This window comes from Pezoporus occidentalis, unplaced genomic scaffold (genome assembly GCF_034315485.1).
Source record: "Pezoporus occidentalis ecotype Australia unplaced genomic scaffold, CSIRO_AGI_Poc_V1 ctg98, whole genome shotgun sequence".
NCBI lineage: Eukaryota > Metazoa > Chordata > Aves > Psittaciformes > Psittacidae > Pezoporus > Pezoporus occidentalis.
The window spans coordinates 2,413,970-2,424,642 of record NW_026916347.1 but is presented as its reverse complement, the minus strand read 5'-3'; the positions used below and the strand labels follow the sequence as shown (position 1 = coordinate 2,424,642).

Sequence of the window (10,673 nt, the reverse complement as noted above, 5' to 3'; positions counted from 1 at the left end):
CGTCTGACAGGGCCCACATTCATCAAATGGAGTAATTTTTCTTTTCTCTTGCATATCATGTGTTTCCTTTAACAATCCTGAACTGTCCTAATGGCAGGGGAGAACATGCAGTTGTCTGTGATCTGCCTTTGTGTTCCAGCTTCAGGAGCTGCTCTGCTAAACCGTAGGTGGACGTGGTTTCTCTGGCTGCAAATTATGCCTTAGTTTTAATAGGAGCAGCAACCTTTTTCTTCCAACAAAATAAAATAGATGGCTGTGTGTTTTGTAGTGGGGAGTGGTTGGAGAAGAGAGAATCACTGTTTTTCTAGTGATCTTCCCTATCATAATATTTTTGTGCCCCCTGTCCAAAAAAAGATTAAAATAAAATTTCCACTCCAAAGAGGCAGGATCAACCTCATTTCAACATAATTACCTTGCATTCAGTTGAACTTCAGCCCTTCTGTACACTAACTCTTCAATCTAATTGTTTGATTAAACTCGTATTTCCTCCAGAAAGGTACATAAATAAGTGAATTGTTGAGCAAATTAAGAATACTTAACAGCATTGCATCTGAAAAGTAGTTACGCTGATTAAATTTTCTGTCCTTGAGGATTTTCAGGAAATTACTTTTGATCGTCAATAACACAATTAAGTAAACTACACACACATTAGCATGAATAATTGATAAGAAATTATGTATTACCACGAAGCACTGATTTAATAATTCATGATGCGACACTCTAGTGACTGTGCAAAACTGGATAACATCGAGAAGTCTGCCTGATGTTGCTGGAAACGCTGCAAATACAAACAAGTCCATAGTTTTGTTGTACAACAAAGAAAAGTATCTGATGCATGCTGTAGTTTCTGTTTGTTTAATACTTGAATAAATTTAGAAAGAAGACCCTGAAAATTCCTGTACTGTTTTCATTCGGATCAATTTCTGTCCAGGCATCTGCTCTCACATTGATGACTGTCCAGTTCTGCTTAGACCACAAAGATGCTGCAGAGTGGGGGAGACTCTCAGATTCACAGCTGGAACCATGGCTTGCAAAGTCAAGGGGTCGCAAAGGTTTTTCAGAGGTCCTGTTAAGGAGCAAAGCAGCATTAGTTCCCTGTAAGCCTGAGCCCGAAGTCTTTTAGATTCTTCAGTGTCTGATGTGTCTGTGATTATAATTATTCAGTATGATTTTGTGGGTGGTTGCTTTAAGTCAGCCATAAATGAAACTTTCAGATTTGAGTATTCTGAGTCTGCACAATGCCAGGTTAAAGCCTAGGCTATGTTGTCAACAACCCTTGCGACATCCCCAGGGGAGGCAGGTACGCATATACATTCTCATTAGCATGTTGGGGAACCCAGGGCATGATGAGCCACATTTTCCTTTCAGGTTTTGGTCTGAGACCAGTTTGCTCAGGGCAGCACAGCCCAGGGGAACTTGCTTGAGGTCACTGAGCAGTAGCAGAAGGGCAAGACCAAAACTCAAGAGATCTGTATCTCTGTTGTGCCTGCTTCTAGCCACCAGACCCTGCTCCCTTCCAGATAGACTGTCCACAGTGGGTAAGCCACCTGCCTTCTTTCTGCACTATCATATATCAGGGTTATGCCACCTAAACCACTCCTCTAATGATCATCTCAGTAGCTTTGATTAAGTCTGGCATTTAAAAGTTTATAACTTGGCTATAAAAATTCACTCAGGCTGAACCCCAGCATGAGAGGCTCAAGCCCAAGGGGATGATTTACATGTGAGCTATTCCAAAATCAGCCTGTGTGATATTTTTTTCAGTTCCGTGAAGGAAAGATGGAAGCCCAAGGTTTGAGGGAGGGAGGTAAGACAAAGATGTTTTGTTTAACAGTTTCCTGTTGTCACTAGGCCCCATTCTCTGTGAATTTCCATACTAGCATGAGCCACACATAGCATGGATGGACTCTGTGCATATGACACTTGCATGATTTTTGGAAGCATCTCCCATCCCAGGCTCTTTTCTCAAGAAATTGCAGTCACCCACAATGGCCAGATTTCCCCTCATCCCCCACCTTCCCTGCTCAGGCCATCTCCCAACATCCTCACTCACAGCTCTGCAGAAAGCTTGAGGTCCCGCTTTCAGCGCTGGTGCTGATTCTCAGCTTGTGCTATTCCCATGCCCCAGCCCCTCTGGCCCTGGGCACATCCCTGTGCCAGTGCTGAGCCCAGCACCAGGCAGAGCCAACTGGGAGTTGGTGCTCAAGGTGTATGCGTGGGGTTATTGCAGCACATCAGTCTGGGTTTTGTTAACGAGGGTTAATGCAAAGCATCAGGCCATGGCACCTTTATAAGGTCGCATGCCATTCTCTCAGCTCTCCATGCTTTTTATCTGGTGCACATCTATTTAGGCCTCCTTATGCCTACATCATTATAGCAGGAAACGTGGAGCCGAGGATGCGCCTTTGCTCAGTTATGCCGTAGGCTAGTCCTTTCTGCACTGCATGCTGGATATAATGAGATTGTTAGGCTAATTGGCTCTTTATTAAGAGTATTATTTACAGTGATGCTGAAGGCCATGTGCATGCAGGAAAAGATCTCGGTATACCATTAAACTCTTCCCTTCTGTAGTTGGTGCCCTCCCCGCAGTGTTCCCCACAGGTTGCTCCCCTTAGTGACCTTCTCTGCTCCTCTGAGAGGTCTCCCCCATCCCATGTCAATGCCAGCGAGAAGAGCTTGCCCAGCAGGGCTGTGTCTCTGGGAATTTCGCTTCTGCTGCATGCTTAAGCTTTCTGCTTCCCTGCAGCAGAAAGAAGCCATATGTGGGAGGAAGTCGTTTGCTGCTGGTGGACCACGAGGGAGCAGGGGATGGAGATGAAATGCTTGTGGTGTGCTGCTGTGTCAGAGTCTCCCTCTAAAAGAGCTGTTATTCGATAAAGATCCTGTTGTGCTTATCTGTTTGTGTGGTGGAAGCAGTGTTTGAAGCAGGAAGTGAGAAGCCCTGAATAGATACCCAAGCTCTGGGTACATAATTCAGACCTCGCCGCTGAAGAGTTTGACACCCCTGCCATAAATAAAAGAGCAGTAGAGTACAATAAACACTGCTTTATTCTTTCCAGTTAAAAACTTCCTTTGCACTGTAGTAAAATATTGACTTCAGGTGACCATATTACCACAAAATATGATCTTCTACTGATCAAAACCAAAGAAGCCATTACATAGATCTTGCCCCTGAGAATAAAAGTTTCATTGGCATATAGCAAATCCAGCCTTATCTGGGAGTGATGTGTCAACAATATTTTAATAATACAGCCACAACATCCTTGTGGCCTGCCCTAAGCTCTCTGACACAAGGTGAGTATGTGCTGGTCTGCTGCCTCGGAATTTTGAGCATCATTTTTTTGGAGTTGTGAAAAGTCTTCTGTGGTAAACTCATCTTAGTTAAAACTGACCAGGATTTAAAGAATTGTCCTGCATAACTTTTCCAGTATTTAACTTCGATGGCTTCTTCTGCAGTCAGTGCTTTTGCAGTGCTGCTGTAAATATCCATAACATGAAGCAGAGAAGGATAAAACCCACCACCATCTGTGTTGTTTTAGCCAAGAAGAGTTCTCACATGCAGAACAACAAAAGTTGGCTCTTTTATGCAGTCTGAATCATTTCCATATCTAATGCTCCCCCTCAGTTCTGTGTTGATGGGCACGGAAGGTGCCTTACAGCATTGGAGCTGTTTCTGGTCTCAGACAATTAACAGTTTACCTAAGTCACCTTACAGTCCGCTGGAGTACCTAAGACTGTGACCGCTCCATACAGAAGAAATGCCTGGGCTGGTCTAACAGCAGGGTGACTGTTACTGCCCCGTTTTCTAAGCCCCAGCACAAGCCAGAGTAATGCTGTATACAGGTGGACATTTGTAACTGTGTCATCCTTCACAATCTACCCATCTTCTGCCCCATGGATGGCCTGGACTTCTATGGCTTTTTAGCTGCCTAGGTCTATTCTGGTGCTCCTGTGTATTCTGAGCAGTGCCCTTCAGCCCTGGCTGGGAGACCTTGGACAGTATAGTCAGAAAATGCACTTCGAGGGCAGCTACTAGAAGGCAACCCAGACACAATCAGTCTAAGATGCTGGTCCTTGGGACTGGTCAAGGCCAGGAGAAAACTTAATTTCTAATTAAATTGCGTGTGCTTTGTCAGCTGAACTGGTTTACCTTTCAGTTCTCCTGCTTCAGAAATTTTGTTTATTAAACTCCAGCATTCAGTATCGGCCCTTGAGACTAAGACTTGCTATAGTGGTAAATTTATTATGACTCCCCTAGGTATTGAATGGGCTGAGGTTTTTTATTATATGCACACAGCTTCTTTTTGCCCACACTGTACATGAGACAATGTGTTAAATAAGATCCAAAGCCCATTAAATGAAGAAGCCCATCTCTGCAAAGAAGACTCCCTAGGAACCTAAACTCTGCCTGTTATATCACAGCTGGTTCACCCTTGCTCTGTTGTGCTGGCTGAAGCCATCAGGTTTTGGCAGATGCTTGAGAACCAAGATGCTGATGTGATCACCAGTCCTTGGCACAGCAAGGGAGAGGAGCATCCCTGGGAGTTGTTAGTTTTTATTTGAAATATTTCTGTAGCAGTGCACAAGAAATTGGCTGCTGGCAGGGAGGAAAGATGTACAGCAGAAAAGAGCTGATCCTATTTCTCCTCTGAACCATTACTTGTGTTTAGAGCTAAACCTAGCTGGACTGAGCCAGAGGTTCTCCAAGGGAGGATTTCAATCACCATCCAAAAGGGTCAGAAAGGAAAGTGTCAAAATCCCACTCAGAAAGCCAAATACCTGAATACTTCTCCTGTGGGGCTGAACCTGGGATTAGTCCAGATTGATGATACAGCTAGCTGTTCAGACAAATAACACAGACAACTAGCAGCCAGGCATTTGTGTGTGTGTCAGGGCATGTGCACAAGCCACATTGTGCACAACCCCTCTTTTTGGTGGGGTTTCCCTCCTTAGGGCTCAGAACCTGCATGAGGTGAGTCAGTTTCATGCACCTCATAGAGCCATTTCTCTGTCAGCGAAGCCCAGGACTCACTGTACAATATTTTATCTCTACCTCCACTATGAGGCTGTGGGATGCAGCTCACAACCTGGGCCCAAGCTGGAAGGAAAGGAAGGAGGAGGTTTTCTTACGAGTAATTCCTTTGCATTGCATGCCCAACCGTCCTGAGCCCTACATAACTCTGGTTTTTAAAGTGCAGACATATCAACGGGAGGTATTTCTTGTGAAAGTATCCCCTTTTTTAGTAACTGAACCACCCTCCATAGCTTTGTCTGTCCCCTCAGTGCACGCTCAAGAGCCATCCTGGACCCACCTGTGTCACCCCGCTGCTCAATGCCACACTGCTTTGGCTGCATCACGTTGTCACCAGAGATAAGGAGCAGTACAGGTGAAAATACAAGTGACATTCTTTGCTGAGCACAGAGGCATCACTAGATCTGGGCTGAAATTTTCCTTTGAGGTAGCGTTGGTTGGATTCAATTTGTTTTGTTAAAATGCCGTAGGCCTGCTGCTCTGTACAAATGTCAAGTTTCTAGAGAGCTGCTGAGGCTAGGAACCCTCTTCTTTAAGGGAAACTATGGAAATCTTCCAATTTCTACTCAGTTCAGATCAAATCAAACTTTTAAAACAATAATCCAGTGAGCTGAGAGCTATGCCTTTTCACCAGCTCCATGAATCAGATACATATTAAAATTACTTAAGTGACATTGCTGCTCCTCTGTTCTGCAATTTACCATTTACCAGACACTGCGAAAAGAGGAAAGTAGTGAATAAATGAGAGTCATTGTTATTAATTAGATTTTATAATTACATTAATAAGCGAGGAAAAGAGGAACCAAAATTCCCTGTTCCTGCTGCCACGGTATGGGCAGGTGTTTTAGCCTAGATTTCATAGTCTCTGTCTCTGGGACTTAAATGTGCCCAACTGAAATAGTTCCTGCGTGTCAGAGTGGATATATCTGGGCTAGAGTTTAACAAGGCCCACAGGAAAGCAACCCTTAGTACCTCCCACAAAGGGGGCTTGCATTGGCTAATGTTACTTTTGTAAATCATGACACCTTTTAAGCACATCTCTCTTCCTTCAGCCTCTACTCCTGCCCTCTGCTAGGACCCTTCTCTTCCTGAGCTCAGGTTCTCGCATGCCTATCAGCAGGAGGGAGCATTTTGGGGTTGCTATAGGCAGACTTTAGGAAGCCTTTGTGAAGTGCTTCTGTTGTCAGAGAGAGCAATAAGCAGTTAGGGGCAGAGAGTCTTCAAACAGCCGAGCATGGTATGGAAGATGATGTCTGCTGTGTGCTGCGTTAGTTAGTGTCATATCCACAGAAATGTGAGCATTAATTTGGGGGAAATAGGAATGAACAAGAGTTTAGTTTGATTAGATGGATTTAGGATTAGCTGGAATAAAAAGAACACATTGGGATCTGTGTGGTTTTATCTATGGCCTCTTAGCATAACAGGCTTCCTCCTACCCAGATCTATCAGCTGTATGTGACCTTGGCTGGCAATACTTTTCTGGGAAAAGCCCATAGTACAGATGCAGTCACATGTATAAAAACTTTGTTTTACCATTTGGGTCAGATTTATTTACAAGGCGGTCTTACTGCCATGGTACAAAGCTCAATTTTACTGACAAAGCTGTGCCTGCTGAAGAAGTGCTTCAAGCACAGTCTGAGTATACCTCTGCTCTTACACTAGTGCCACTCTCACAGCATGAATGTAGCTGGAAGCTTTTCAAGGACCAGGCTGTTGTTTGGGTTTTTCAGATGAGAAGCATAAAAAGTGACAAGTGTAAGCCACGTGGTGAGTGTCCTGCTGAGCAGGATCAGATAACCTCTCTTAGTATACTCCAGGGATGCAAATATTGCACATCATTAAACATGTCTTGCATGCCCAGAGGGATGTAAAACTACAACCAGGTTCCTCTACCATTTGAAAACACTGTTATCAGCATAAATAGCCTCCCCCCTTCCAGTGTTAATGACAAGACTGTCAGCGCGGAGCTGGTCGCATGGCAGCTGTATCTAGAGACGTGGATAGACCAGCACAAGAGGGAGCTCCACAGTGGCTCATCAGTGTTAGCCGGCTCTGGGAGCGCCAGTGTGAGTGGACCAGAAACTTTTCTTCTCACAGAGCTATTCTGGTGATGGTGACACCTTTTCCTCATTCCGAAAAGTACAAAATAACCCCAAACCAACCCCCAAAACCCCCAAAATACCAAAGGCCCAAACACTGAAAAAAAAATGAAAAAAGCCAAAATAATATTCAGCCCAACAAACCAACTTGGACTATTAGAAACATTTTGAGGTACTTGAAAACTTGTGCTTTAGCTTCAACTTTTTAATACATGTTTTGCAATAAATGATTTCTTTGAAAAGCTGTTTCAACCCAAAAGAACAGTTCTAGGACTGTTTACTCATGCGTACATGTAAGCATATAAGAACTTCTCAATAATTTTTCAGCAATTTCCCAGCTCAGAAGACAGCTGTTGAAAAAAACCTCAAACAACCCAAATGTGCTTTTTAATTTTTTTTTTTTATTTTTTTCCCCCAGTGTTGTCAAAGCAGCCTTTTTTTATTACTTTTTATTTTTTTTATTTTCTTTATTTATTTCAGTATAGAAACTGTTTTGGAAAATTCCTGCTAAGGTGCAGTTGGTGACTTGGCTGTGTCAGTAGGTTTATGGGCCAGTACTCCAGCTCTCCAGCTGGTATTTGATCCTGCTTGGTTTATGTTAGGGCTCATATGATTGCTAAGCTAGGATGTTTACTGTCAGTAGGATCAGTGCTAGGGCTGGTTGTGCTTCTGTGTTGGACTGTTGGGGCTGATCCTGTTGCCAGAAGTGTTTGTTGTCTCAGTTGATAACGCAGTAGTTTCCTGAAGTATAGGGGAGTAATTAAGCCAAAGGACTTCTCCATCTCCCTTTACAGTCCCACCTGGCCCAGTCTTGGGGACTGCTCAGGACTCAGCAATCACACCACTTTTAGCAAGAAGACTCTGCATGAAGGTGACCACCTGCTCCTCCAGCAGGAGAGATGGAAATATGGGGGCATCCCAGGTACACCCCCTAGTCCTGGCAAGAGTATGGTCATTCTCCTCCCCAGTGAAACACGGGAAGCCCAGGGGAAAATGGAATTCCCTTGAGGGAGACCCTGAAAGTAACAAGACGCATGGACTGACAGGTAGGAGGTGCAAAGGCCAGTTCAAGGGCACTGGTTAGATCATGTCCAGACACTTCAGTAAATATGAAGACTACATCTGTAATTACATATAGACATGTAGACATACCTAGATACATCTTTCCATAGACATACATCCATGGATGGATGTATTACCAACAATAATACTGTTTTCAATTATAATGCAGTATGATGTTTTCCTTTAATTTCTTTCTGACTTCTCTTTTTGGAAAGTTCATGAAGCCACAGCCAGTTTTGGCATGGAATAATTCTGAAATATTTTCATCCACGTTCCTTGGGAAGGGACACAGCATCAGGAGACCTGATCCAGGCAGGCAGCACTTGCCAGCAGAAGCCAATTCTGCCAACAGTCTTTCAGCAATCTCAGGGCAATCAAAGAAAGGGTCTCTCTTGGGCCATATCCAGTTTGCATCCTTTGCAGCTTATAAGCGCTGGGAATAGAAAGAAGGATCCCTGTTTATCTCAGAACCTGTCTGCTACCTGTGGCCTGTCAGTGTAAGGAAGATCCTGAATAAGGCCACCTTAGCTCACCTGAAATGCCTCATGATGATGATAATACTTGCACTCTTGCCATAAAAAGCAGGGGGCCATTTTTGTGTGCTCTGAATCCTTCCATTCCCTATGCCAGTTTTAAGCAGCTGGAGAGGCAGCTGTTAGAAATGAGGTTTCGACACTGAATGCCAGTGGGCAGGAGTGTAAATACACCAGGGAGATCCAGGACAAGGGAGTTCAACCCAGTGTAGGGAAGAGCCTGTCAGGTAGCTTGGCTTTGATGAATCCTGGCTTATCAAAGCCTATCTCCAGCTACAAATGCATTTTATTTTTTGCTGGAGTTCAACTTCTTCCCATTACTAGCAGAACTTCAAAGATTGTCCCTAGTTCTCACAAAGTTTTCCTTTTTCTGTCTTTCGAAGTACCCTAGGTCTCAATTTATTCCATATGGACTTTGACATGAGAAAATACTTACCTTTTAGCACTGCAAGCTGCTTCCCCAAAGCCTTGAGTTAAATCTGCTTTAATGAAAACACAGAGATTTAGGCAACTGGGACATAAATGATTTCTCTTCTGCACTATTGAAATGTTGCTTTCTAAGTATGTTCAATAGTGCATTAGAAACAAGTCTCTAATTAGCCATAGAGTACCGAAGACCTGACTATCTAATGTGAAAAATCAACATCATGAAAACTTTGAGAATATCAAAAAGAAACAAGGGAAGACCACAGGTCATTTTCAGCCATTCCCTACCCACTTAAACCCCATAATTGCAATATTATCTTTAACATCAGGGGACAGTGGTGAATGTAAAATCATTGTAAGACCAGAATAATCATCCTAAAGAAAAATAAATTAATCATTGACCTCTGTTGTTATAATGATCATTTCACAAAAAAAACCCACACTTAAGTTCAATTTACTCAAATGTTCCATGTTCTTTCTATCTCCTATAAGGCTCTGAAGCAGAGTTTCTTTAATAAAAATGACTGATGTACACCAGTTGCTCCAAATTACGCATTCACATGTAGCCACTAGAGCCCATGTAACCTGTCATGTACAATATCAACAGCTTCTGATACTGCTTTTCAGTGAGACAGAGGTTCAAAAAGAGTATATAATTATAGTGCAACAGACAATAAGAGAAACTGAGGAGAAATGTAAAACCATCACTGATAAGACTTTGGAGAGTACATAGAGTCTGCAGGGCTAGTTACTAATGAAAAAGTCAAGTTACATCAAGTTACACACCTGGTAACATCCCCCAGGTGGAATGGGCACAGGGAATGAAAAAGCCCTGATGTTTTCTGGATGGTGACAAGCAGATGATCTTCCAGTGCTGCTGGACTGGGTGCTGGCACCGCATTCCCAGGGTCCTCCAGACAGACTGCTGCCCTTGCACAGTGAGGAGAGGTGGGAATGATCACAGGAGTCCTGGGCCAAAGGTGTTTCTGTCCAGCTTCCTACTCCCTTTCATTAGGAGGGGAAGGAATTGGCATGAAGCCCTGCATCCAGTCATCCCTTAGATTTTTTAAACTATGTACCACACACATGCACACACAAACATACACTTCCACATTGTGAACTTTTTCTGCTGTTATAACTGTAGAAAAGTTACAATGAGACATAACTGCAATGAAAAAGCTGGCTAGAAGTCATTCCGGTATTGTAAACCAAGTCTCATTTATTTTGTTTGTTAATTAATAAATAATTACTTATTCCCAAATACAGTTGCATTGGTGGAACATATTGATGACAAACATTTTCTTTACAGATGACTTAGGAAGGCACCGAACACCCAATGAGGAACTGACGAAAATCCACCCATATCACACGTTTCAATTAAACTGCACTCTCTAAAACATTTTGTATGAGGAAATCTGTGCTCTTGGGAAAGAGCCACGGCTGCAGGGTGGCAGTCCAAGTCTGCTGTGTGACAACTGGACTGGAAGGTGTTGCAGTTGCCCCAGAAGGAGAAGGAGATTC

The 10,673-nt window shown here is 43.4% G+C and overlaps 1 protein-coding gene across 3 annotated transcripts in view; it reads left to right on the top strand.

The window, feature by feature from the left end:
• Positions 1-10,673, top strand: part of VSTM4 (V-set and transmembrane domain containing 4) — a 452,074-nt gene that overhangs the window by 311,966 nt on the left and 129,435 nt on the right. The window lies entirely within an intron of this gene.